General features: G+C 48.3%; 1 long non-coding RNA gene across 1 annotated transcript; it reads right to left on the bottom strand.

Moving 5' to 3' along the window:
• Positions 1–1,740: 1,740 nt before the first annotated feature.
• LOC144684200 (uncharacterized) lies at positions 1,741–14,813 on the bottom strand. The gene is made up of 3 exons (XR_013577444.1): positions 14,750–14,813; positions 13,899–14,041; positions 1,741–2,631 (listed from the first exon to the last, which is right to left on the bottom strand). It is a non-coding gene; the product is annotated as an uncharacterized LOC144684200 (long non-coding RNA).
• Between the last annotated feature and the right edge of the window lie 10,486 nt (positions 14,814–25,299).

Genomic DNA, 25,299 nt, shown 5'->3' with positions numbered 1-25,299 from the left:
ACTTGTAAGAGCAGAGACAGACTTTGAGTATAGGTATGAACTACGTGCTTCCCAGAAGAGTCATACCGACTCGAAACATTAACTCTGCTTCTCTTTCCACAGATGCTGCCAGACCTGCTGAGTTTTTCCAACATTTTTTGTTTTTATTTGCTTCCCAGCAAGTTGGTCATGGGGGTTTAAATTGAAAGGCTACTGGGGACTAGGAGGAAGAATTCTCTTCCTGGTCCAACAAAACTCTTCAGAGCCAACTGCTTATCTTTGAAATGGTTAAGTGCACTGGACAAAGCAAAGGCTGTGGGCCCTGATAACATCCTGGCCGTAGGGCATTTGTGCTCCACAACTAGCCACGCCTCTAGCCAAACTGTTCCAACGTGGCTACAACACTGGTATCATCTACCTGACAATGTGGAAAATTGCCCAGGTATGTGCAATCCACAAAAAGCAGGGCAAATCCAACCTTGCCAATTATCACCCCGTCAGCCTATTCTCAATCATCAGCAAAATGATGGAATGTTGGCAGTGCTATCAATCAGCACTTACTCACTCATAACCTGCTCGCCAATGCTCAGTTCAAGTTCTGCCAGGACCACTCAGCTCCAGACCTCATTACAGCCTTCATCCAAACATGAACAAAATATGTAAAATGCTGAAGTGAGGTGAAAGTAACTGCTCTTGGCAGCTAGGCAACATTTGACCAATCACGGCTTCAAGGAACCCTAGCAAAATTGAAATCAATAGAAATCAGAGGTGAACTCTTTGGTTGGAGTCATACCTAGCAGAAGAAGGTGATAATGGTTGTTGGAGGCCAATCATCTCAATCGCTGCAGGAGTTCCTCAGGGCAATATTCTAGGCCAAAGCATCTTCAGCTGCTTCATCAGAATTAGGGACATTCATCAGGATTACAGTGTTCGGTCCCACTTGTAACTCCTGAGATGATGAAGTAGTCTGTGACCATATGTAGCAAGACCAGGACAACATTCGGGCTTGGAATGCTAAATGGCAAATAACATTCGCAGCTCACCAGTGTCAAACCATTAACCATCTCCAACATGAGAGGATTTAACCACCTGCCCTTGATATTCAATGGCATTGCCATCACTGAATCCTCAACATCTGGGGGTTACCATTGGTCAGAAATGTAATTAGACAGTCACAAAAACACTTTGACAACAAGTGCAGGTCAGGGGCTGGGACCTCTGCATTTTTATATTAATGTCTGATGTGGAATATTATCACATGGGACGAGAGGTCTTGGATGATGGTGCCACAATATATTTGCCAATTAATGGCCCTCTCTCAATCCATGACCTGGGTATAATTTAATGAAGCCCCATGACTGCAGAATGGACATTACAGTCAACATTGCATTTCAAGAGTATCCTTGAAAGCTGAAAATTTATTGTGACAATCACATTCGTTCCTTAATCAGTTTCACTTTTGTAGAAGCCTGGTGCTCCTGACATGAAATAAAACTGGACAAAAGATGTAACTTCCAAACTCCAAGATGGGCCAATGGGTCCTGTTGCCGTCGTTAAGGCAATTCTGCCAGTGACCGCCCAGTATTTGCTCCCTCTGGCAACAACTCTCAAGAATATCGACACCATCCAGGATATAGCAGCCCTGGCAACCCACCCAGGACCTTAAACATTCACTTTCTCCACCGCCATCGCACAATGGCAGCAGTGTATACCATCTATTCTACAAGATACCTGTAACAATTTGCCAAAACTCCTTCAACAGCACCATCCAAACCCGCAACCTCTACCATCTAGTGATACATCACCATCTGTAAGTTCCCCTCCAAGTCACACACCATCCTGACTTGGAAATACTCGGTATATCAGTGTTCCTTCACTGTCACTGGGTCAAAACCTTGGAACTCTCTTCCTAACAGCACTGTGGGTGTACCTACGCCACATAGACTGCAGCAGTTCAAGAAGGTGGCTCACCACCACCTTCTCAAGGGATAGGCAAAATTGTTGGCCTAACTAGTTCACATCCCATTCGAGAAACATTTGGTTCAGATAACCTTATTTTCATTCTTATTGTTTTTCTCCACTGCTTTTAACATTTAGGGGATGAAATTGACCTCAATTGAGGGTATAAATAATAGATAGAAATGAGAGCTGAGGGGAGAGATATGGTGCACCTCTGTCGAAGTTAGGACACATTGGATGCAACAGCAATTTTAGTAAGGATTGTGTGTATCTTTCTGAAAAGTATTTTAATTATAAAAAAGAGATTTTGATTCAGAAACAACAACTAATACAAAACTGATACAAAACAATGAGCAGATTTAAAAGGGGAATTGCTGGCCCAGGTGAATTTCTGCGCACCAATGAGATAGGCTCTTCTGAATCATGCTGTGTGATGGAGGACACTTGCTGTTTTTTTGCTGAGACTTCTGTTGCTGCAGCATTGTATTCACCTGCATATTCCACACCAGAATCTTCACTTTGGGAAAGTGATAGTCCGGTTTTCTGTTCAATCCACTCGCCATACATGTTTGTACTTGCGTAAACACCAGGTTTAAAACGCTGTGCGCAGCCTTGTCCCCAGCTAACGACTCCAACCAAGTAAAACCGATCTGTACCTTTAAGCTGACAGGACAGGGGTCCACCGCTATCACCCTGAGGAAAGATAAAGACCAACATCAGTAAGTGTAGATAAAAGCAAAACACTGCAGATGCTGGAAATCTGAAACAAAAACAAAAATTGCTGGAAAAGCTCAGCAGGTCTGACAGTTCTGACGAAGAGTCAAACAGACTCGGAACGTTAACTGTATTCCTCTCCACAGACGCTGTCAGACCTACTGAGTTCTTCCAGCGATTTTTGTTTTTGTATCAGTAAGTGTAACCTGTTTTCAGACACAAACAGGACATTTTAAACATAATTGCTGAATCAGGTATAATGTAGTCAGAATTCAAGTATTTCAACATCTATTTATTGTATCTATCTTGATTTAGATTTTTAAAAAATATGTTGACAAAGATAAAGACAACTATACGAAACACCAATATCCCAGAAGAAAACAGTAAAAATTGGGAAATAAGAATAATGGTCCAAACTGGTCTTGTATACCTTAAAATGGAACACCAGTAAAACCGGGAAATAAGAGTACTGGTCTGAACTGTTTTATCCTTTTCCAAAAGCAATCTTTTAGATACTGCCAATCAACAAACTCCAGCTGAGCTAGAAATGGGTCTGCCATTATGTTGACAGAAGATCTCGTTGGGTTAAAAGAAATTTCACTTTTATCATTCAGCCCATATATTGGGTGGAATTTAAAGCCACCCAGTGGGGCTGTGGCAGCAGTGGAGGCGGAGGCGATGGTGGAGGCGGAGGCAGCGGTGGAGGCGGAGGCAGCGGTGGAGGCGGTGGCGATGGTGGAGGCGGAGGCAGCGGTGGAGGCGGAGGCAGCGGTGGAGGCGGAGGCGGCGGTGGAGGCGGAGGCGGCGGTGGAGGCGGAGGCGATGGTGGAGGCGGAGGCGATGGTGGAGGCGGAGGCGATGGTGGAGGCGGAGGCGATGGTGGAGGCAGAGGCGATGGTGGAGGCAGAGGCGGCGGTGGAGGTGGCGGCGGTGGAGGTGGAGGCGATGGTGGAGGCGGAGGTGGTGGTGGTGGCGGAGGTGATGGTGGAGGTGGAGGTGATGGTGGAGGCGGAGGCGATGGTGGAGGCGGAGGTGATGGTGGAGGTGGAGGTGATGGTGGAGGCGGAGGTGGAGGCGGTGGTGGAGGCGGAGGCGGTGGTGGAGGTGGAGGCGGTGTTGGAGGCGGAGACGGCGGCGGAGGCGGAGACACTGGTGGAGGCGGAGGCGAGGTGGAGGCGGTAGTGGAGGCGGAGGCGGTGTTGGAGGCGGAGACGGCGGCGGAGGCGGAGACACTGGTGGAGGCGGAGGCGAGGTGGAGGTGGTGGTGGAGGCGGAGGCGGTGGTGGAGGTGGAGGCGGTGGTGGAGGCGGGGGCGTAGGTGGAGGCGGTGTTGGAGGTGGAGGCGGTGTTGGAGGCGGAGGCGGAGGCGGTGGTGGAGGCGGAGGCGGAGTTGGTGATTGAGGCGGAGACGGTGGTGGAGGAGGAGGTGGAGGCGGTGGTGGAGGCGGAGGCGGTGGTGGAGGCGGAGGCGGAGTTGGTGATTGAGGCGGAGACGGTGGTGGAGGAGGAGGTGGAGGCGGTGGTGGAGGCGGAGGCGGTAGTGGAGGCAGAGGCAGAGTTGGTGGCGGTGGCGGAGGTGGAGGCGGAGACGCTGGTGGAGGCAGAGGCGTAGGTGGAGGTGGTGGCGGAGGCGGTGGTGGAGGAGGAGGTGGAGGCGGTGGTGGAGGCGGAGGCGGTAGTGGAGGCAGAGGCAGAGTTGGTGGCAGTGGCGGAGGTGGAGGCGGAGGCGGTGGCGGAGGTGGAGGCGGTGATGGAGGTGGAGGCGGAGGCGGAGGCGGAGGCGGAGGTGGAGGCGGTGGTGGAGGTGGAGGTGGAGGCGGAGGTGGAGGCGGTAGTGGAGGCGGTGGCAGAAGCGGTGGTGGCGGAGGTGGAGGCGGTGGTGGAGGCGAAGGCCCTTCCACCGTGGTCTCACAATCCACCGTGATTGTGCACCGTATTGGGCAACTGGTGGCCGTCCAGCATGACTGCCAGCAAATGGAGGCTCATAGGTTGAAGGATTGGCAGCCACAGCCTGGGAGGGGGCCATCAGCACCTGAAATGGCAGCTACATCCAGTACCTGAGGTGCAGCTCTGCAACAATGTTTTCAACCATCACTGCAAAAGGAAAGGAAGCTTAGCAAGCAAAGTTCAGCAGTAGGACGCCACCTGGTAGCCACCTCGGACCACCCCCCTCACCGCCATAGCCACCTCGGACCACCCCCCTCACCACCATAGCCACCTCGGACTACCCTTCTCACCGTCATAGCCACCTCGGACCACCCCCCTCACCACCATAGCCACCTCGGACCACCCTTCTCACCGTCATAGCCACCTCGGACCACCCCCCTCACCACCATAGCCACCTCGGACCACCCCCCTCACCGCCATAGCCACCTCGGACCACCCCGCTCACCGTCATAGCCACCTCGGACCACCCCCCTCACCACCATAGCCACCTCGGACCACCCTTCTCACCGTCATAGCCACCTCGGACCACCCCCGTCACCGCCATAGCCACCTCGTACCTCCCCTTTCACCGCCATAGCCACCTAGTACCTCCCCTCTCACTGCCATAGCCACCTCAGACCACCCCTCTCACCGCCATAGCCACCTCGGACCACCCCTCTCACCGTCACAGCCACCTCAGACCAGCTCTCTCACCGCCATAACCACCTCGGACCACCCCTCTCATCGTCACAGCCACCTCAGACCACCCCTCTCACCGCCATAGCCACCTCGGACCACCCCCCCTCACCGCCATAGCCACCTCAGACCACCCCTCTCATCGTCACAGCCACCTCGGACCACGCCCCTCACCGCCATAGCCACCTCGGACCACCCCCCTCACCGCCATAGCCACCTCGGACCACCCCTCTCACCGCCATAGCCACCTCAGACCACCCCTCTCACCGCCATAGCCATCTCGGACCACCCCCCCTCACCGCCATAGCCACCTCAGACCACCCTTCTCATCGTCACAGCCACCTCGGACCACCCCTCTCACTGCCATAGCCACCTTGGACCACCCCTCTCACCGTCACAGCCACCTCGGACCACCCCTCTCACCGCCATAGCCACCTCAGACCACCCCTCTCACCACTATTCAACAAAACACGTCCTGATGGTACATGCGTGCAGTCAATGATTTCTTTGACCTGGAGAAATCCAGCCATGGCCCTGAAGCATCTGGCTCTCTCGGCCACACTGTTTGCATCTGAAGCTGATGTAGTCATTGGGTCACCTGAAGAAGGCATTGGTCACAATCTTGAAGTAATGATGTGCAGCTGTTTGGGAGATGCTGCATACATCTCCCGTTGCGCCCTGGAATGACCCTGAGGTTTAGACATTCAGCGCGACTGTGACCTTGAGACCCATCAGCATCAGATGCCCAACCACTCAATTAGAACTGACCTCCGCCACCATCATGTCACATAGACCTTCCACAGTCACTTGGGACAAGCACATTAGTCAGAGATACTAGCGCTTTGATACCTGCAGGTAGTTTGAATGCTGTCAGTAAACCCTGCCTCCTGGGTAGCCTTGTCCCCTGGCACTTCATTGTGCCTGCGGCGCTCTGTGGCTTTTCCCCTTTGCCACCAAGCTGCACCTGTGGCTGAACAGTAGGGCGCTGCTGTCCATCATTGCCTGCCTGCCTCTCTCTCTCCTTCTCCAATTCTCCTCCTCTCTGGAAGAACCTCCACCACAGTGTCCCATGCCCTTGGCCACAGCAATATAGGCCCAACCATCTTCAACTGCTTCATCAATGACCTTCCTTCCATCATAAGGTCAGAAGTGGGGATGTTCACTGATGATTGCATAATGTTCAGAAGCATTCATGACTCCTCAGATACTGAAGCAGTCCATGTACAAATGCAGCAAGACCTGGACAATATCCAGGCTTGGGCTGACAAGTGGCAAGTAACATTCACGCCATACAAGTGCTAGGCAATGGTCCATCTCCAACAAGAGAGAATCTAACCATCTCCCCTTGGCGTTCAATGGCACTATCATCTCTGAATCCCCCACTATTAACAATGGGGTTACCATTGACCAGGAACTGAACTGGATCAGGCACATTAATACTGTGACTGCCAGAGCAGAGCAGAGGCTAGGAATCCTGTAGCCACTAACTCACCTCCTGACTCCCCAAAGCCTGTCTACCATCTACAAGGCACAATTCATGAGTGTGATGGAATACTCTCCACTTGCCTGGATGAGTGCAGTTCCAACAGCACTCAAGAAGCTTGACACCATCCAGGACAAAGAAGACGCTTGATTGGCACCCCTTCCACAAATATACACTCCCTCCACCATTGATGCACAGCAGCAGCAGTGTGTACCATCTACAAGATGTACTGCAAGAACTCACCAAGTCTCCTTAGACAGCACCTTCCAAACCCACGTCCACCACCATCTAGAAGGACAAGGGCAGCAGACACATGGGAACACCACCACCTGGAAGTTCTCCTCCAAGCCACTCACCATTTGGACCTGGAACATATATGCCCATTCCTTTACTGTCGCTGGGTCAAAATCCTGGAACTCCCACCCTAACAGCACTGTGGGTGTAGCTCTACCACAGGGACCGCAGTGGTTCAAGAAGGTAGCTTACCACCACCTTCTCAAGGGCAATTAGGGACGGGCAGTAAATGCTGGCCCAGCCCGCATCCGATGAATGAATAGAAAAAACTAATACTCTTGCGTGGACAACTTTCCACTGGCTATTGAGCGGTGAGTCACTGCTAAACTTGCTTCCTTCAGAGAACCTCCAAAATGCCTGTCTCAGGAGGTGCTCTTTATCCACCAATTGATGCAATCATTTCTGCCTCTCACCCCTGACAGTAACTTCAGCTGCCTCCAGCTCTTCAGCCCAACTCCTTCTCGCCCCTTTATCTGCCGTCCCATTGTCGCTCGTTGAAAGCTGCCGAGCCCCCGATTCACTGGCCCGGATTGTCCGGTCACCAGGCAGGCTCGGCGGTCAGGCCATGGAGCAGTCGGGAAGCCGACCGCCGCCCGCGATCGTGCCCCGACCACAACTTCACGCTGGCTGACCAATTAACGGGCAGCCAGCATGAATCGCGCGCTGCAGTGCTCAGCGCTGATGGGGTTGGGGGGCGGGGGGGGAGGAGCGCGAGGGCGGAAGTTCACGGATGGCGCAGTAAAACCTCCCTGAGGCAGCTCTGCGCCTCAGGCAGCTGAAGGTTTTTAAAATAAAAAATGAATATATTAAAAGTAATGAAAATATGACCCCTCGTGTGGACCTGTCACATGAGCAGGGACATGTTTAAGATGAGCGTTGAAAAGTTTTTTTTAAATCACTGGTTGAAACCTCATCCCGCCCATGGATAAGGTTTCGCCAAAAATGCAAAGGCCACTTGGCCTTTTCGCCCGCCAACCGAATGGTTGGACGGGCAGCGAAAAATTCTGGTCAATTAATTGATTAAAGGCCTTAATAGGCCGTTTAATTGTCGGCGGGCGTGCTGCCAACTCCCATGTTGCCCACCGACGGAAATATCACGCGAGTGCGCGATGACGTCGGGGCGTACGCCCGACATCATCACACTTCATTTTACGCTTGTTTGGGTCGGGCATGCGCCCGCCTGATGAGGGAAAAATTCTTGTGTGCGACCATAAAATGCTGTGGGCCTTGCTGAATTGCAGTGCACTGCTTTTTAAGTATCTCAATTGCCTTGTTTGATTGGCCTTGTTGGATGGCGAGTATGGTTCTCATTTTGCTCTCTGTCCACCTCTGGTTTAATTGCTGCCTAGCATCATGGCATTGGCAGCCTGACCCATGCGATGTCACTACGGCCTGTTTTTCAATCCACCCACATCTGAGGCTGACTTTATCGGAAAGATAAAATTCCACATATTGTTGTTGCGTTCACTATCAGCTCTATGGATGGCTGATATATTTTGATATTAAGACTTACTTGAACCTGACACTAGGGAACCTACAGAACATTGGCTCTCATGCAGATCCGTGGGCCCCAAGGCTTTTGACATACAATAATTGTGATGGCCTAGGCATGGGTTAATGAGTCAAGGAATCCACAAACAAGGAATACATCTTCCACACAAACCCACAGAAAATACACTACAGAGAAAATGACTTCTTCGTGAAGTAATCACAACTGTCAAGCACTACACCTTTGGGGCTATATCCATCTCTGATCAAATGCAGCAATTAACTTACAACTTACCTTCTTTACCTTACCTTACTGCTACAGCCCCAGCCCTGACACTTAAACCCTGTGCTCCATGGTAATCCAGAATTCTTATTCTCCCTGCAGCTTTAGCTCAAAGAGGACGTGATATCTTCTCAGTGCTCCACTAGTAAACAAGGAAAGCAGTCTGCAGGGCTTTTTCCTCTGCTAAAAGGAGCAGAGTGACTCCAAATCAAGAGGTCTGGAGCAAAGAATAATGGCACTGGAAACTCAACATGAAAAACAGAAGAGAGCAATGAACAGAGTGTGATACAGGCCAAAAATGAACTCAGGAATCTGATATTGGTGGTAACTAAAAGCTCTTCTAGAATAAAATATTATGAGTAGGACGAAAGTTGGTATAGTTATTAACATACAGACTAAAATACCAGGAGCAAAACAGAGCTAAGAATGACAGCAAAATCAGTAATGGGCCTGCTGATTTTTAAGTATCAGAAACCAGGCTACCTCCCAGGAATACCACATCATTTTGCCATCCTTCCCCTCTTCCAGCTTTTCTAGGAATTCGCTTAGGTAGGTACACCACACACTCAGTTAGGAAGATCCAAGCAGCAGGACAACATCTCCTGTGTGGGAAAGTCTGATCCAATGACCACTCAACCAAGCTCTATAAGACCCAGCTGAAGTGACAACTTTCCTGTTGCAACTCTTCCAACTTGCCCAAAGGACATGTGACCTCCTAGACATTTCAAGGCTCACTAATGTAAAGGCAAAGACCCCATCTTCAGTTCTTCCCATTAACCCATGTCACTGCTTAAAGCTAACTACAAAATACTGATCTCACATATTGGGCACAGTCACCTTGATCTGGTTCACAGTGGCAAATCAAATTTTATACAGGGAAGCTGTTTCAGAAACAGTAAGAAACACCGATGAGGGTCCTGCCAAAGACTGCCCCACCTGCACTTGTGTATGGGTAGACTGGGTCATTGGGTCAGGTGTCAGCATGTGTGATCCTGACTGAAGGGGGATAGTGAGAGGAGTGGGAAGGCCTTGAGCAGAAACCATATTTCTATGTTCCTTCCCTGCAAGGCCAAGAGCTGGAGAACAATTTGCTGCACTTCAGTGAGGAGCTGAATGGGCAAGGTGAGACTTTCCTCGATCCTATTTAAAATGGCAGACTGAGCGTACAGACCCAATATTCACTCAGTTGCCTGCAGTGCCTGATTCTCCAGTCGAGGAGCCACTCTTTCCATGGAGGTGGACATCAGCACAAAGATCTGAGCTATCATGGCACTCATGCTACAGATGGACTCCTCCAATCTCTCTCCATTGGTGCACAATGCCTCTGGAAATGCTGATAAAACCTCACACATTTTCTGTTGCCGCTCCAGAATAGCCCTCCTTGTCACTGAACCCCAAGCTCAGCATCTGTGACCAGCTGAGCAGAGTTTGGGGTGTCCTGCACCCTCCAACAGGGACTCTCCATTGCTCTCCCTGTCTCCAACATCTGCTCCTGCTGCTTTTTGATGTGTGGTTCACCATGTGACAATGTAGCTACCTGCCTTCACGGGCCTACCGAAGTCTGTGCATCTGAGTTGGCAGAAGGTGTGCATGAGTTTTGTGATGAGCCTGGCTCAGAGTACATGACCTCCTCTGAGGATGCCTCAACCTCCTTCTGCACCTGCGTGACACTTGAAGGACCTGGAGAAATGAAAGATATGAATTAGATCTGACAAGGGAGAGGTTTTAGAGTCATCATTGTGTAGATGATCATATTTCAGTTAATGATGACATCAAGTCAACACAAGTGAGTTTTGTGTCTTATGCGGCTATGTGATATGTAATTCTGTTACCAGGGATCTGGGAGACCCCATGTCTCCATCTCCAATTGCCATGCACTCCGTCACTCTGTTGATCTTCCTTATCACCTCCTCCTGCACAGTGGTCAGAGCGGCGATGTCTGGGAGGTGACCCCCAGTTCTTGCACCTCCCTGGTGTTCTACGCTCTCTTCTCCAGCAAGAAGAGAAATCGGAGAGCTTTGAGTGTGAGAAATGGAATGTTTAGAAAAGCAAAATGACAATATTTGTGAGGACAATTCTGAGGGAACAGTGAGGATTGCCATTAAAATGAGCTGTTCAGTTGGGATGTGAGGGGCTGCCTCGAGGAAGAGGTATGGGTGGAGCTGTGAGAAGTGCCTGAGAAATGCTGCATAGGGGAAGGCTGGGCAAGTTAGAGTGAGAGGGTTGACATTTGAATGTGGCACACAACTCACCTTTCCTGGCCTGATGAGGTCATTGAACCTCTTGCAGCACTGTACTCAATAGTGAGAGACCACACCCCTGCTGCTCGCCTCCTCAACCACTTCCCAACATGCCTGCTCAGCCTCAGAGGCTAGCCTCTTCCTCCCATCTGCCAGGAAGAATATTTCTTTGCCGGCCCTTATGACCTGCAACATTACCTCCAGGGATATCTCAGAGAAACCAAGGGCGAGAGCCTTCCTATGTTGAGACTTTAAAAGTGCAGTTGCTATCTCTGCCATGACGCTAGTAGAATGGATCCATTCTGTCCATTGCAAGAGTTCCTTTAAATACTGAGGCTTTAACATTATAATGGGAATGAGCCGGGGCATCACAGGTGACAAGCTTCTTGAACAGGGAGCAAGAGAAGGGGGAGATGGCCACTCAGCAGGAGACAATATCGACCCAGGGTTTTCAGGGAACAATTCTATCTCAACCTCAGCGAGGAAGAGTGTGTGACTTCTCCATTTCACTAAGGAGGTGCTCACAGAAATCTGCCACCTGTTGTAGAGAGACCTGCAGCCGCAGAGGAGGGTGAGGATTGGCTATAAAGGTAACCATGGCCAGGGACTTCTTCGCATTGAGCTCCTCCCAGGCTGGAGCAGGAGCATCTCCAAACTCACCATTTGTGATTCACTAAGGGAGGTCACTGTCACTCCAAATGCATGGAGAGGGGAGCACACTGCAATCTCTCATTCCAGAGAGATGCTGGCACAGCAAGCACACAGCTTCACCAGGATAGCAAGCTTTCCCATGGTGCAGGGTGCTACTGAGTGCACCCACATTGCTTTGCAGGAATCGTATGTAAATTCAGAGACATGACGCAACCTCAAGGAATTCCCTTCTCTCAATGTGCAGCTGGTGTGCAGTACTCAGCACATCATGCAGCTCAATCCTGGAAGCGGTCACAATGGCTTTATTCTGTGCCAGTTCACTGTACCATCAGCGTTTGAACCACGATGGGAAACCAGAGAGTGACTACTGGGCGACAAGGGCTATCCACTGACCATCTGATTCATGACTCCCATGTGCAATCCACCACATGTGAGCAGAACAGGAGTTATGTTGTCATACGAAATGTCATCGAGCAGACCATTGGGGTGCTTAATCAATGCTTCCACTGCCTGGAATGTTTGGGAGGAGTCCTGCAGCACTCCCCAGAGCACATGTCAAGGCTTGCCATGGTCCTAACAACCTAGCCATTATAAGGGCACAGCCCCTGCTGCCAGGTACTTAGTGAGCAGCTAAGGAAGAGGAAGAGGATCAGGGAGGAGGAGGAGAAAGAGGAAATGCGGAAAGTAGCCAACATGGTCCCTTTCCGGGCAGTCTGTCCATGATTGGTACCAGTGAACACAACACCAATTCCCCAGTAAACAACAGTTCCACACCTTACCCTTTACAGCTATGAATATTAGGTATAAGTCCTGATCGCTGAAGGTTGTTGATAGGTGATGATGGGGTGTAATGCATTGAGCTGACTGGGGAGGCTACTAGTGCAGCTGATAGGATATGACTTTCTGAAGCTGCATTCACTGACCTTGACTACTCTTGTGAGGTTATTGAACTTCTTGCAGCACGACATCCAGGTCCTTGGCGCAACACTGCTGGCACTGACCATGATGGCTATCTGCTCCCAATGCCTTCACAGTGTCTGTCTGGAGAGCCACCTGTGGAGAGAGATCCTCTCTGCTCTGTTCCTCTGAAGCTCAATGCAAACTGGAGGAACAGCACCTCATCTTCCGACTCGGCACTTTACAGCCTTCCGGACTGAATATTGAATTCAACAATTTTAGATCTTGAACTCTCTCCTCCATCCCCACCCCCTTTCCAATCCCCTTTTTTCCAATAATTTATATAGATTTTTCTTTTCCCACCTATTTCCATTACTTTTAAATGTATTTCCATCCATTGTTTTATCTCTACCTTATAGCCTATTTCAATCCCTTTCCCCCACCCCACCCCCACTAGGGCTATCTGTACCTTGCTCTCTACCTTTCTACCCTTAATGTCACCTATTAGCACATTCCTTAGATAATATCACCACCGTCAACACCTCTTTGTCCTTTTGTCTATGACATCTTTTGGCTATCTCCACCTATCACTGGCCCTCTATCCAGCTCTACTTGTCCCCCCCCCCCCCCCCCCCCCCCAACCCCCCGCCCCCCACTTAAACCAATTTATATTTCACCTCTCTTCTATTTTGTCTTAGTTCAGTTGAAGAGTCATACGGACTCGAAACGTTAACTGTATTCCTCTCCGCAGATTCTGTCAGACCTGCTGAGTTTTTCCAGGTATTTTTATTTTTGTTTTTGTTTTGGATTTCCAGCATCCACAGTTTTTTGCTTTTATCCTCTCTGCTCCTGTCCACCTCATGCAACAAGTCCTCCTGTGCTGCTTCAGAGAAGCTTGGAGGCAATAGTCCGCCATGTAGTGTCATCCCTGTGTCTTTCGCAGGTAAAACTTCATTCAATTATGACTGTTCCAGTTAAAATGCACCTCTCTTTTAAGAACTGCAGGCTGTCTTTACATAGTGCAGGCTAGCCGAACTTGTGTGAGCCTCTCGTGATTTTATGCAGCCTGCAAAGACCTCAAGCTGCTAAAGTCTCCTTAGTACTGGCTGCATGCTGCAATCATGTAAATAAGGAGGCAGCACAAAGCTTGTGTGCTGCCTACATCAGAAACAGCGGGCCAAGGTTAATCATGCATTGTGAATTTTGCGGCCTATGTATTTGTGAATTTGCTCAAGGCATATTGTAAACTTGTGTTCTAGACTTATCAACAAAGGAAACTGTGTTTTACCTGACAGGCATCAATGCCACCACCTGCAAAACCTGCACAGACCATATGATCATTTACTTGACTGCCGTACCAGTCGCTCTGTTGGCAGGTTTCTAAAGGAATCAGTTTAACTCCAGCCTCCTGAAGTATACGTGCTGGTGCACCTAATAAAAAATAAGAAGAAATTCATTTTGTCTTGCAAAATGCACGTATCAACATAATTTACATTAGGTAGGGGGTGGATATCGAATCCAGTGGGAGAGGCCCTTAATAAATAAACTGCTCCGTCCTGAATGATACTGAGCTCTTGATTACTGTTGCAGCTATACCCACACAAGCCAGTGGCGAGCATTCCAATACATTCCCACTTTGAGTCATACAGATGGTGAAAAGGTTTGAGAAGTCAGGAGGTGAGTTATCCAGCCTCTCCTCTGCTCGTCTGTCTCTAGTGTTTTTATGGCTTGGTCAAGTTCAACTTCAAGTCAATGATGAACCAAAGATATTAATAGTCTTCCCCACCCCCACTCAACAACAGCATATGGATGGTTGCTATGTATTTTGCATCAGGCATTAGTTTTCCTCTCATCAAACAATTAAATACTCCCCACCCCCAATGAATTCGTCTTTGCTTTCTCCCCCTGGGACAGTTATAGCCTGGATGAAGAAAACACCAGTGGAAGAAGACTGCTCAAATTAGTGAGTTAGGACTTAGCAAATGACCCGGAAACACAAAACTCAAAGGAAGAGCTTCCAAGGCAATATTGATGAGGATTTTATTCATGTTACCTAATGTCTTTACAAAGTTCAATGCTACTACAGTCGATTCGAACTATTTTACAGTACAAGGTGATTATTTAAAAAAATAATTGTACTTCAGCTTTACCAGTCTGCTGAAATATGGGGAATTAATTCTTCCTTGAGCAGCTTGAACTCTTTAATGTTAATGCCAACTAAGTAGATCTGATATTGATCTTTGCTTATTGTATTTCTCTGTTAATAATGATCAATGTTTCACTGAGTCTAAGTCTCCATTTTGCTGTTTTACCACCACTAGTAGATTCATCAGCATTAGTTAAAATATGTAAGTTCTGTTCACTGTAACAATAAATTTGGATAATTCCAACTGGTTTCTCATTCGTGTCAATTTGTCACCAGTTAAAATACTGTTTGTCATAATTTGTAGAATTTCTACTTCAAAAGTAAGTAAAAGCATTTTTTACCAGATAACCGATCCTGGTGCCATAACACATACAAATGTTCACTAGCTATTCAGTGAGTTTAATTTTCCAAAGCAAAAACAGCTATACATACACTTCTTTCTCTACAGCAGTTGCTCCATCTAGTGGCATTGTTGGCCTTTCAGTGACACTGCATGAAGTTTCGGTAATGTTTAGCAGCTTTGTCATGACATTTGAAACTGTATCCATTATCCTGAAGTAAAAGTAGGTCCAAATACCGTTGAGTGGCATGAAACTCGTTGAATGGCTAACTGTTAAATTGCTTCAGGTGTTGTGAGAAAATATCTATCAAAGGCATTTGAGGGATTTATAAAATATATTCAATCTAAGATAACATGGCTCTCCAACCACACAAAAGTAATGCAAGCTATACAAGCTTTGGTTTCGCACTGGAGCTAATGGACACATTATCAACAGATGTACATAATCAATCACCATCGCCATCCATTTTTGCTACTCTTCAATCTACAAAATAAACTATCAGCAGTGCCACTTGCATAGAAAATGCGAATTCTTGGCATGACCATTGATACGCCTTGACCAACATTTCTGGCAGCGTGTCAACAGTATTGAAGCACGTTTTTCCATGCACATCACTCCTAATGAGAAATGACTGATCCAACCAGACCCAGTGTTTTGGGTAGATGCTATCAGATTGGAGTCAGTGCTTCACAGGTAACTCAGTTGGGATATAGGATCTTCACAAAATATCCATGTAACTGCCTCCTCATTGTCTAATTCTACCTATTCCATCATTGTGGCATTTCATCGCCATAATAAGCTTTCTTTGTTCTCAAAAGCCATCTCCAAGATGAACTACCTCCTCTTCTAATGGGCTTTCTCCAGAATCAAAAATGTTCACTGCCCAGAGGCTGAACAACTGTATAATTGTTATCATTATCCGCCACAGATTTTGGGAATTCAAGAAAGAAATCAAATGGAATTGACGGTTGACATTGACTTCCTTTAATCATTTTATTGCCAAAAAAACATAATGAAAACCACTCCATAGAAACAACTTAATTAATGCGAAAATCCTGAGCAGTTCCTTGGGGCAGGATTTTGAGGTCACCAATGCAGGCAGGCCCGGGACTGGTCACCTGCGATTGGCTCCCGACAGGCGAGGCCAGCATTTTTGAAGCCCTCGAGCTGGAGAGCCGGTACGCTCCCTATGCAACCGGGCGTGGAGAGGCGGGGGTGCCAGACGAAGGTAAGAGCGCAGTGCACAGGGGTGAGAGTATCAGATTGTGCAACCATTCCAGTGTAGTCTCTTCATTGATGTGAGCCTCAAACCTGGAGTCCCCATTGATCATTGAAAAACGATGGCCTCCTCTCCCTTCTGCCCCTCTCTTCCTCCTCAGAGGAGGTGCCACCAGCAGAGACCCACAATCCCCATTACCAGGGTAATGGAAGGCTGTCTGATACCTGGAAGGGTCCATATGGTTTGCATCCTCCGGGGTCCTTGGAGACACCAAGGAGACCTGAAATGAAGCCTGGAAATGCTAAGAATGAAGCCCCGAACATTGATGAAGCTGCCAAATACCAATACGTCACCAGCAGAAAACTTTGTATCAAACTCCCCACGACTGACACTGGCAATGATGCTCACCATTTTTATCCCGCCTGAGGATGAAGTTTTTGAAAATATCGGCTGGCCACCTGCCTGTTTTGCCCGTGCGACAAGCGTGAACTCGCACGGGCAACAAAAAATCAGCATCAATTGGTGTTTTAATGGCTACAAGTGACCTCTTAATTAATGGTGGGCACAGTTCCGGCACCTGCTCGCGCCCGTCAACCAAAATATCACGCGATGACGTTGCGATGCTCATCTTCATCATCGCGTGCTATCTTACGCCCAATCGGATCGGGCACACGCCCGCCTGCAGAATGTAAAATTCTGCCCTTGCAGTCAGATTTTGCTCACAGCTTGCAATGTTACTAATTTGTTCTCCCCAGTATCAGGTTTGTTGGAGAACATTGTTGGGGGTGCAGTGAAGTTTCTACAATTATTGATTGTTTCACCTCCAGTTTATAAACTTCATAACTTCAGTTGCAGGGATGCATAATTTAAAATAGTCCTGACAATTTGATAGCACTTAGCCCACGTCAATTGTCTTTCTTTTCTCTAAACTGTAGGCCAGTTTTAACTTTCCCTCCTGGATTAACTCAGTTTAATGAGAATTGGTGTCAGTGGAGAGGTGGGGGCCACCCAGACAGCAAAGTTAACAACGATACCCCAATGAGTCTCTCAGTGACGGTGGCAAAAATCACAACTTCTTGATCATAGGTATCTGACTTTTTTCTTTCTGTCATGGTACTTACATGATTAAAACTTAGATTTTGTTACCACCTCCAGAGAGATCAATAATGGTTTAAAGAGAAATTTGAACTTTCGGTTATTGGCTGAAAGGATGACACATCAAGATTTCACGTTTTCAAAGAAATTTTACTGTAGCAATGACTAAAGACAAAACACTATTAATTAAACACTATCTTCTTTTTATAGGCAACTTGTACTTTAAACAACCAAACAGAATTTGTGGCTTTCTACTTTTACTGACAACCAAGAACCCCAATTTTGTTACTTTACTCAGTCTCTTATGTAGGCGATCACTTCTCCAGGAATCAATCCAAAGTGTTTCACAGCTCCCCAGGGTTTTACTTTTATTCTTTTTCCTTTCCCAATACCTTCTTCCCAGAATGAGAGTTTTCCTAGGGATTCTCCCTCTAGCTTCAGCTAGGCAAACACTGCAGCCTTGTTTTAACTTCTCATGAACTTGGTTTTCAAACTGAGCATGAGGTCCCATCAGCATTCAATGCGGTGAAGGATAAAATTAGCATTGTCTCTGTTTAAAGTGCAGGCCTAGGCAACACCTATCTTTTGCTTTCCCCCTCTCCCAGACAGCTGCAGACAAGCTGAGACCCAAACTGCAACACCCTTCTGTCTGTGTTATTGCTGGGTTTATAGGGAAGCCTGTAACCTAATCTCAAAATGGCTTCCTCTATCCCCTTCTCCATGGAAACAGGAAACAGATTAGCTTTGTATTCTAGTAGAAATGCTAAACAGCTTTCTCTGATTAAAGCAGCCTTTTATCTTGGAAACAAAGTGACAGGTTCCAGCACATCTGTTTACAACTTGATATTGATAACACCCTTCTGGATCTTAGGAGACTTCGGGTCTCCTCAATATGGACTTAGAAACAGCTGTCATTGTCCTCAGGTGTTAACATCCAGCACTTCAATTACAATGAAGTAATCTGACTCACCCTTTGACTTTTAACAATTAAAACCCCAGGCTTATTGTCAGGCACATTCCAGCATAGGTCACATGACTCCCTTCATTTACCCAAAATTTAAACTATAACACCCTTACAAACCAAAAGATATAGCCCTAAAACATAAGAATCCAATAAACCTCACTTAACAAGTGCGATGGGTTTGCTATTTTCTGCCTTTCAAGGTAGCATTAGTTAAGCCCGCATTTGATTAAAAAATCCTTTGCTATTTCTCATTTATCCTTTTACTGTTTGATAAATCTTCACTTGTAAGTTTATAGATTAAGCCATGGTCTAGTGAAGTGTTTATTCCGTCACCTTTCAAAGCCTAGAAAGGTCACCTGAGACCATGTGACATAACCAGCCAGCCAAAAATCACAGCAACAAGGGATTTCTGTTTGATCCCTGGACTACTTTGGATCACCTAGATATTGGCAGATAAAGGAATTCATCAAGTCATAGTGAGGGCTTGTCTACATGAATGGACTGAGATGAAAATTGAATGAGAAATAGCCTGAATGAAAACCCAAATGATTAACAAAAGTTTTAGAACACTTTAATTTCCTTGGATCATTATGAATCTCATGAAATCTCTGAGCCAAAATGTCAGCCAGAATTTTCCATTTATCAGACTAAGTGCGCTGGCAGGCGGGATAAGCGGCACATTTTCCGCTGGATGGCAGGGTGGGTAATCATGTCCGATTTTATGCTTGGAAGCTCATTAATTATGCATTGGTAAGCAGCTGTCCGAATCAAATGGCAAGGCCGACACTGATTTGTCTGCCTTGGTGTCACCTAATGGGGTCAAATGTCCTGGCACCATATTTAAACACCATCCAAACACATACGTTCACGCTCTGCAGCCCAGGTATGTTCTCCACCTACCCTGAGATGGCCCCAGAACAAAGAGCTGTCTAGCCCTGAGGTTCAGCCACAAATCCCTGGAGGTTTTAATAAGAGGTGTCTGCCAACACCAGGATATCCTTTAACCGAGGGATGGTTCCAAGAGGTCCACCAGCCTCATCTCACCGGCCAGGGAGGGGTCGCAAAACAGGTCTGTGCATCTATAAATTGTCAACGAAATGCAGTCCAGTGCAGGAATAGGATGAATGATCTCATCCGCTCCATTGGGTTAAGTCAACCTTCTGCTCACTCCAAGATCACACTGACATAATGGCATCATGTGCTGAAAGGGTTGCACTACTCAGGGATCTCACACAATATTAGTGGGGGACACATCAGCACTGAATGCCTCACAGGCACATTAACATCACCCGCATCTCATCTATCAGGCTGCACAAAATCCATCCCCAGCCCTTACTGGGTGGGCTCGACACACACAGCAGGCATGCATGCTTCCCAATCTCTGCTCCATCCCTTCTGATCACATTCCATCCATTTGTCTTCAGGCAGGCCAAGCTAGTTCACAACAGGAGGGAAAGATCCCAGACCAGAGGAGGGATGGCCAATACCCTGAAGCTGAATAAATTAAAGGAGGATGCAGCTGGGTTGGCAGAGGAGGACAGAGATTAATCCTGTGGTGAAGGTGAGATTGGCCTCTACCAACAAGCCAGTACAAATGAGCCCTCCATGAGTTGATCACATCCTGACATTCACAGTGAGTGACATGCAATGTTGTATTCTGCCTGCTCATGAACTAACTTACTGATACCAGCAGGCCCAGACAGACCACCAGCCCCCAGCCCACCTTAACAAAAGGCTGCATGTGATGAAGACCTGTCAGTTCATTCAACTGCACCCTCCACCAGTGCAGAGACGCACACCACAGTGAGCCATAGATCTGGATTAGGCTCGGGGTCACATTCTGGAGAATACCTCACAGGCATGTCTCCACATCAATTGGAGGCAGTAACAGCCCAGGTCTCTGGCACTCGGAGGACTGTTGGAGGGACTGGGGGCAGCTTCTGAGTCAGATGATGAGCCTCTGGGAAACGGCCATTGCAAACATGCTGGAGGTGCAAAGACAGGCGGTGGAATATCAGGCAAGAGACAGTCAACAGACTAGAATGAAGGACGGAGAAGTCTGTCCTTGTTCTGTCTGATGTTATGTCTCCAACATGCGAGTGCCTTGAGGTCTCCATAGGAAGGGTGGCAGCTGTGTTGGAGAGCTTGATCCAGCAGATCCTGCTGGATTTGCGCTCGGACCTGCACTCCATAACTGTAAGCATTGGTGGCTAGGTGAAGGGGTGTGGGTACCTTGACATCCCTGCAGGTTCCCCCAACTCATCGAGGAGTCAGGTAGGGACCCTTTGGTACCCACTGGGAGGCAGACCAGCAGCTAGACACCACAGGGCCATCCACCCAGATGACTCCAAGTGTGTCCAGCTGATCCCAATCCCCTCTGCTTGTGACCCCATCAGTTGTAGCTCCACAGGCTGAGGAGGGTTCACTTGCCTCACAGCAGGAGGCCCAAAGCAGGCTTGAACCTTCCAGGCCTCAGCGCTACAGAGGACACCCGCCCAGGTCATCACAGACAACAAAGCGGAGTAGCCAGTAGGCTGCCTCCACCTCTGCTGCAGATGTTGGGGATGCACCCAGGTGTAGCTGTAGGTTAGAAAAATATAAAAATTCTGAGATCACAGTAGTGCATAGGTGTTCACTCACTGTACATATCATGCACCTTTGTAAATATTTTTCCTGTTCATGACAACGATTTCATCGTTTGAATGGGTTGTGCACATGCTTCTACATGCCCCCTTATTGAGACAGTGACCCAAGCTCCCACTCTGTGATTGCCTCAGGTTCATGTGATGTTTAGCGGACTCATCTTAGTCACTCATCCCTGTGACTGCACATTGAGTTTTGAACATTTAGGCCTTGCAACAAACCATAGAGTTATGTGAGCTCATGTGTCTTGGAGGGTTTCAAGTTATATTGTTTCATCAACACTGAACTGTGTTCATTGCGAGTGCACAAACACATGACCTGCAGCCATTATGGTACACACAACCATGTGCGAATCTCTGCGGCCACAACTGCACCATGTACAGTTAAGACAGAGTTTTGCTGGTGTTGTGCCTTGCACTTCAACAGCAACTCTATATGGATTTGCCTGATGACCTTTCCAAAGATGGGAGCCTTATGACCCTTGAGGGTTGCAGATCCAAGGCCGTATGCTGACCTTTCTCTAACTGTCGCTGGTTGTAAATGCCTTTCCAAGCACAGGCACGGCACTAAGGGACAGGATAGATGCACTCGCATACCTTTGTCTGGACCTAACCCTAACCCTAACCCTAACCCTCCTGGAACCTTGTGACTATCAGTGTGTCACGGGTACATTTTCCACATCGTGCCACTGCGAGGGCATCCTCACGTGGAATCTGACCCTCATCACCCTCTTCAGGTTCCTGCACTTCTATGTCTTCATCATCCGAGGGGTTCTCAGCCTCCTCCATGTCTCCCTGTGGCAAGAGGTCTCCCCTTCGAAATGCCAGGTTGTGCAGGGTGCAACAGAGTACGATGATGCTGGATACCCTTTATGGAGAATACTGCAGAGCCTCACCTGAACTTTCCAAACATCAGAAGTACATCTTCAGGATACCAATGGTTTGCTCAATGATGGACCTTATCGCAGAATGCGCCATGTTGTATTTTTCCTCCGAGACACTTTGGGGATAACACATGGGCATTATGAACCATCACTTCAGCGGGTACCCCTTGTCACCCAGCAGCTAACCCTGTAAGCACCGCAGCCCTTTGAATATCTGTGGCGCCTGGGAGTGACTCAGGATGTAGGAGTCATGGGAACTCCCAGGGTACCTGGCACAAACCTGCACAATGTGTTTCTGATGGTCTTACACCAGCTGAATGTTGATGGAGTGAAACCGTTTCCTGTTAATGAACATCAGGGGCTGCCATGGAGCTCTCAAAGCCACATGTGTGCAATCGATTGCACCCTGTACTCTAGGGAAGCCTGAGATAGCTGCAAACCCCAGAAATCTAGCAGCCTGACTAGCTTCATCGAGTGTGAAATTTAAAAAATGATGAGCCTTACTCTAGAGGCATCCATAACCTCCTTTATACATTTATGTGTGGAGGACTGAAAGATGCCGTTTAGGTCCCCTGTGGATCCCTGGAACGAGCCGCTTGCAAAAAAGTTGAGTGTGGTGGTGACCTTCAGGGGCACTGGCAGAGGATGGCCTCCCAGTCCATGCGGCATCAGATCCTCCCACAGAATGGGGCAGATATGAGCAACCACGTCTTTTGAAAAGCATAGACGTGCACGGCACAGACTCTTACTCATCTCCAAATAGGAAAGGCATCTCCGGTGGACCCTTGGCCATGCCAGTGGCCTCGGTGGGATGGGTCTGACCCCTTCAGCCTCTGGGTCTAACTGGGACTCCCCTGGACCAGCACCTCAGGCCAGGGCTCCTCTCTAAGCTGTGCAAGATGGCACCAGGCCCGATTTCTCCTCCTCAATCTGAGCACTCCCATCAAGAAGGCAGCGCTCACCATTCTGAAATCCTCCTCCTCCCTGTGGGCAGATAGAACCAACAGATGAATGTAGCTTGACCAACTATTGCAGACCTCCCACTCCTAGCCAGAAAGCCACTGGCTTGTTCTGCGCTTGTACTATCTGCCTTTCCCTGTTCCAGCCTTGTAACTGAGGCTCACCCTCACAGATCATAAGTGCCTAAGAAGCCACCCTAATAACTTGACATCTCAGTCCCATGGAGGATGGAAGAGGCTTCAGCACAGCCATGCAAAGTTGACCCTCAGTAAAGACACTCATACTCTGTCTGAAGAGGATTAGGGATTATCCCTGCCTTGCACTTTTGGAATGACTGGATGCCTTGTGGCCTGTGATCCATGTAAATTGGACAATGCATTTTACAGGGTTTCATTGAACATCTTGCAGATATCCAGCAACTGTGCTCCTTTAATGGCTGGCTGCCTCATCCCTTCTCACATTCATCTGGGGTTTAAATGCTCAATGAGACAACCTCTAATATGACTCCTGTGACTATTGCAGTCTTGTGTAAAAGTGCACCATTAGTTAGTGGTTCCAGCTATAACTTCTCAGTAAGGTGTTCATGAGTTCTATCAGCTGAGCCTTCATCTCAATGTTGAGAATCTAATAAGTATAGGGTGCCCCATGAAAGGGCCCCGCAGTCCAGCCATGTGCTGCTCCCACACTGCCTCAGACCCCTCTCCCCCATGGAGATTTTGTTCCAGTTTCATTTTTAAACTCCGTCATTGATTCGGGATCTTACTGTGATGGTGCTGCACTCCTACTTCCAGACCAAGTTCACCTTCCCCTTGTCACCTGTCTCCTGGAAGCCAACGATGTGCACGCAGACCTCCCTCCAGTGATTCTCCAGCCGCCCTCAGTGACCCTCATGCCCATAGTAATTGTTGTGAACATTCCTGCCCTTCCCCTGAACCCATCATTATGGATGTCCTCACGCCCCATGTGGGCCTGAATCCTCCCCATCTTGAGGTTGTGTGCATGGTCACATACAGAGGTGAGCCCACCACCAACTCCACCCCCCCACCCCCCCCTACCCCACCTACCCCACGACAGCTTCAAGTTTCCCCCACCCTTTATTACGTTTTCCCATTTACAAGCCTCCCCTGACCATGACCATCCCATCTGCAGCCCAGTGCTGAGCCAGACACCCCCAGGACCATTGAGTGTGAGACAATGACCACAGCCTGCACACCAAGCTGTGCCCAACCCCCATTTGAGCACACAGGCCTTGCCCCTCTCTGGACCCCAGGACCACAACGTGCTTGCCATGTATAGCATGGCCCACAGAGACACAGAACTGCCTTTAGTCTCTCAACTCCACCTTTTGTCCTAGGACAATGACTGCCTGTCACTGAGCAACCCCCCCGCCCTTTACCTTCAGTACTGAACACACCACCATTTCCCTCCCCCCTCCATGAGTCTCTGTTTCTTCCCTCTTTTGCAAACCTTCTTCTCCATCCCAGTCATGAATGCGCATGCAACACTTCCCTCTTGGGGAGGCGGTGTTGTAGTGGTATTGTCACTGGGCTAGTAATCCAGATACCCAGGGTAATGTTCTGGGGACCCAGGTTTCAATCCCACCACAGCAGATGGTGGAATTTGAATTCAATAAAAATCTGGAATTAAAAGTCTAATGATGACCATGAAACCATTGTCGATTGTTGTCAAAACCCATCTGGTTCACTAATGTCCTTTAGAGAAGGAATCTGTTGTCCTTACCTGGTCTGGCCTACATGTGACTCCAGACTCACAGCAATGTGGTTGACTCTTAAATGCCCTCTGAATGAGCACAATTAGGGATGGGAAATAAATGCTGGCCTAGCAAGTGATGCCCACATCCCATGAATTAATTTTAAAAACCCTCCCCTACTCCAGGCTCTGTGTTCATCCCCTTCTACACATGTCATACAAAGCACCCCCCCACCCCACCCCACCCCTTGCCATGTCTGTGTTCACCCTTTCCATGTCATTTATCATCCATAGCCACATCTACTGACCAATGCTGTATCGTTGTTATCCTGTCCCACATGAAGTCCCCATTGCCGATGTCTGTCAATTTGCACTGATTACGCCTTCCGATGCGCTGGACTCAAAATTCTTGTCCTTGTTTGCGAAACCCTTTGAGGCCTTGTCTTACCTGATGTTTGCAATCCTCTTCAGCCCTACCTTCCAGCATTTGCCCTTTGATCCTTCAACTCAGGCATGCTGTGCATCCCCTCCTAAAGACCGATTCTTCATCCACATTGGTCCAGTGGTCTGGAGCTCCTTCCCTAAAAACTCCTCATTTTGTTAATTCTTTCCACGCTCTGAAAAGGCTCTTCAAAATGCGGATGTTACATGTCAACACTGAGATGTTCTGCATCGGAAAGGAATCCCATCCCTTCAGAGTCCAATTGGTGTGTGGCCAAATGCAGCAG

This window comes from Cetorhinus maximus, chromosome 9 (assembly GCF_964194155.1).
Source record: "Cetorhinus maximus chromosome 9, sCetMax3.hap1.1, whole genome shotgun sequence".
NCBI lineage: Eukaryota > Metazoa > Chordata > Chondrichthyes > Lamniformes > Cetorhinidae > Cetorhinus > Cetorhinus maximus.
This window is presented reverse-complemented; position numbering and strand designations above follow the sequence as displayed.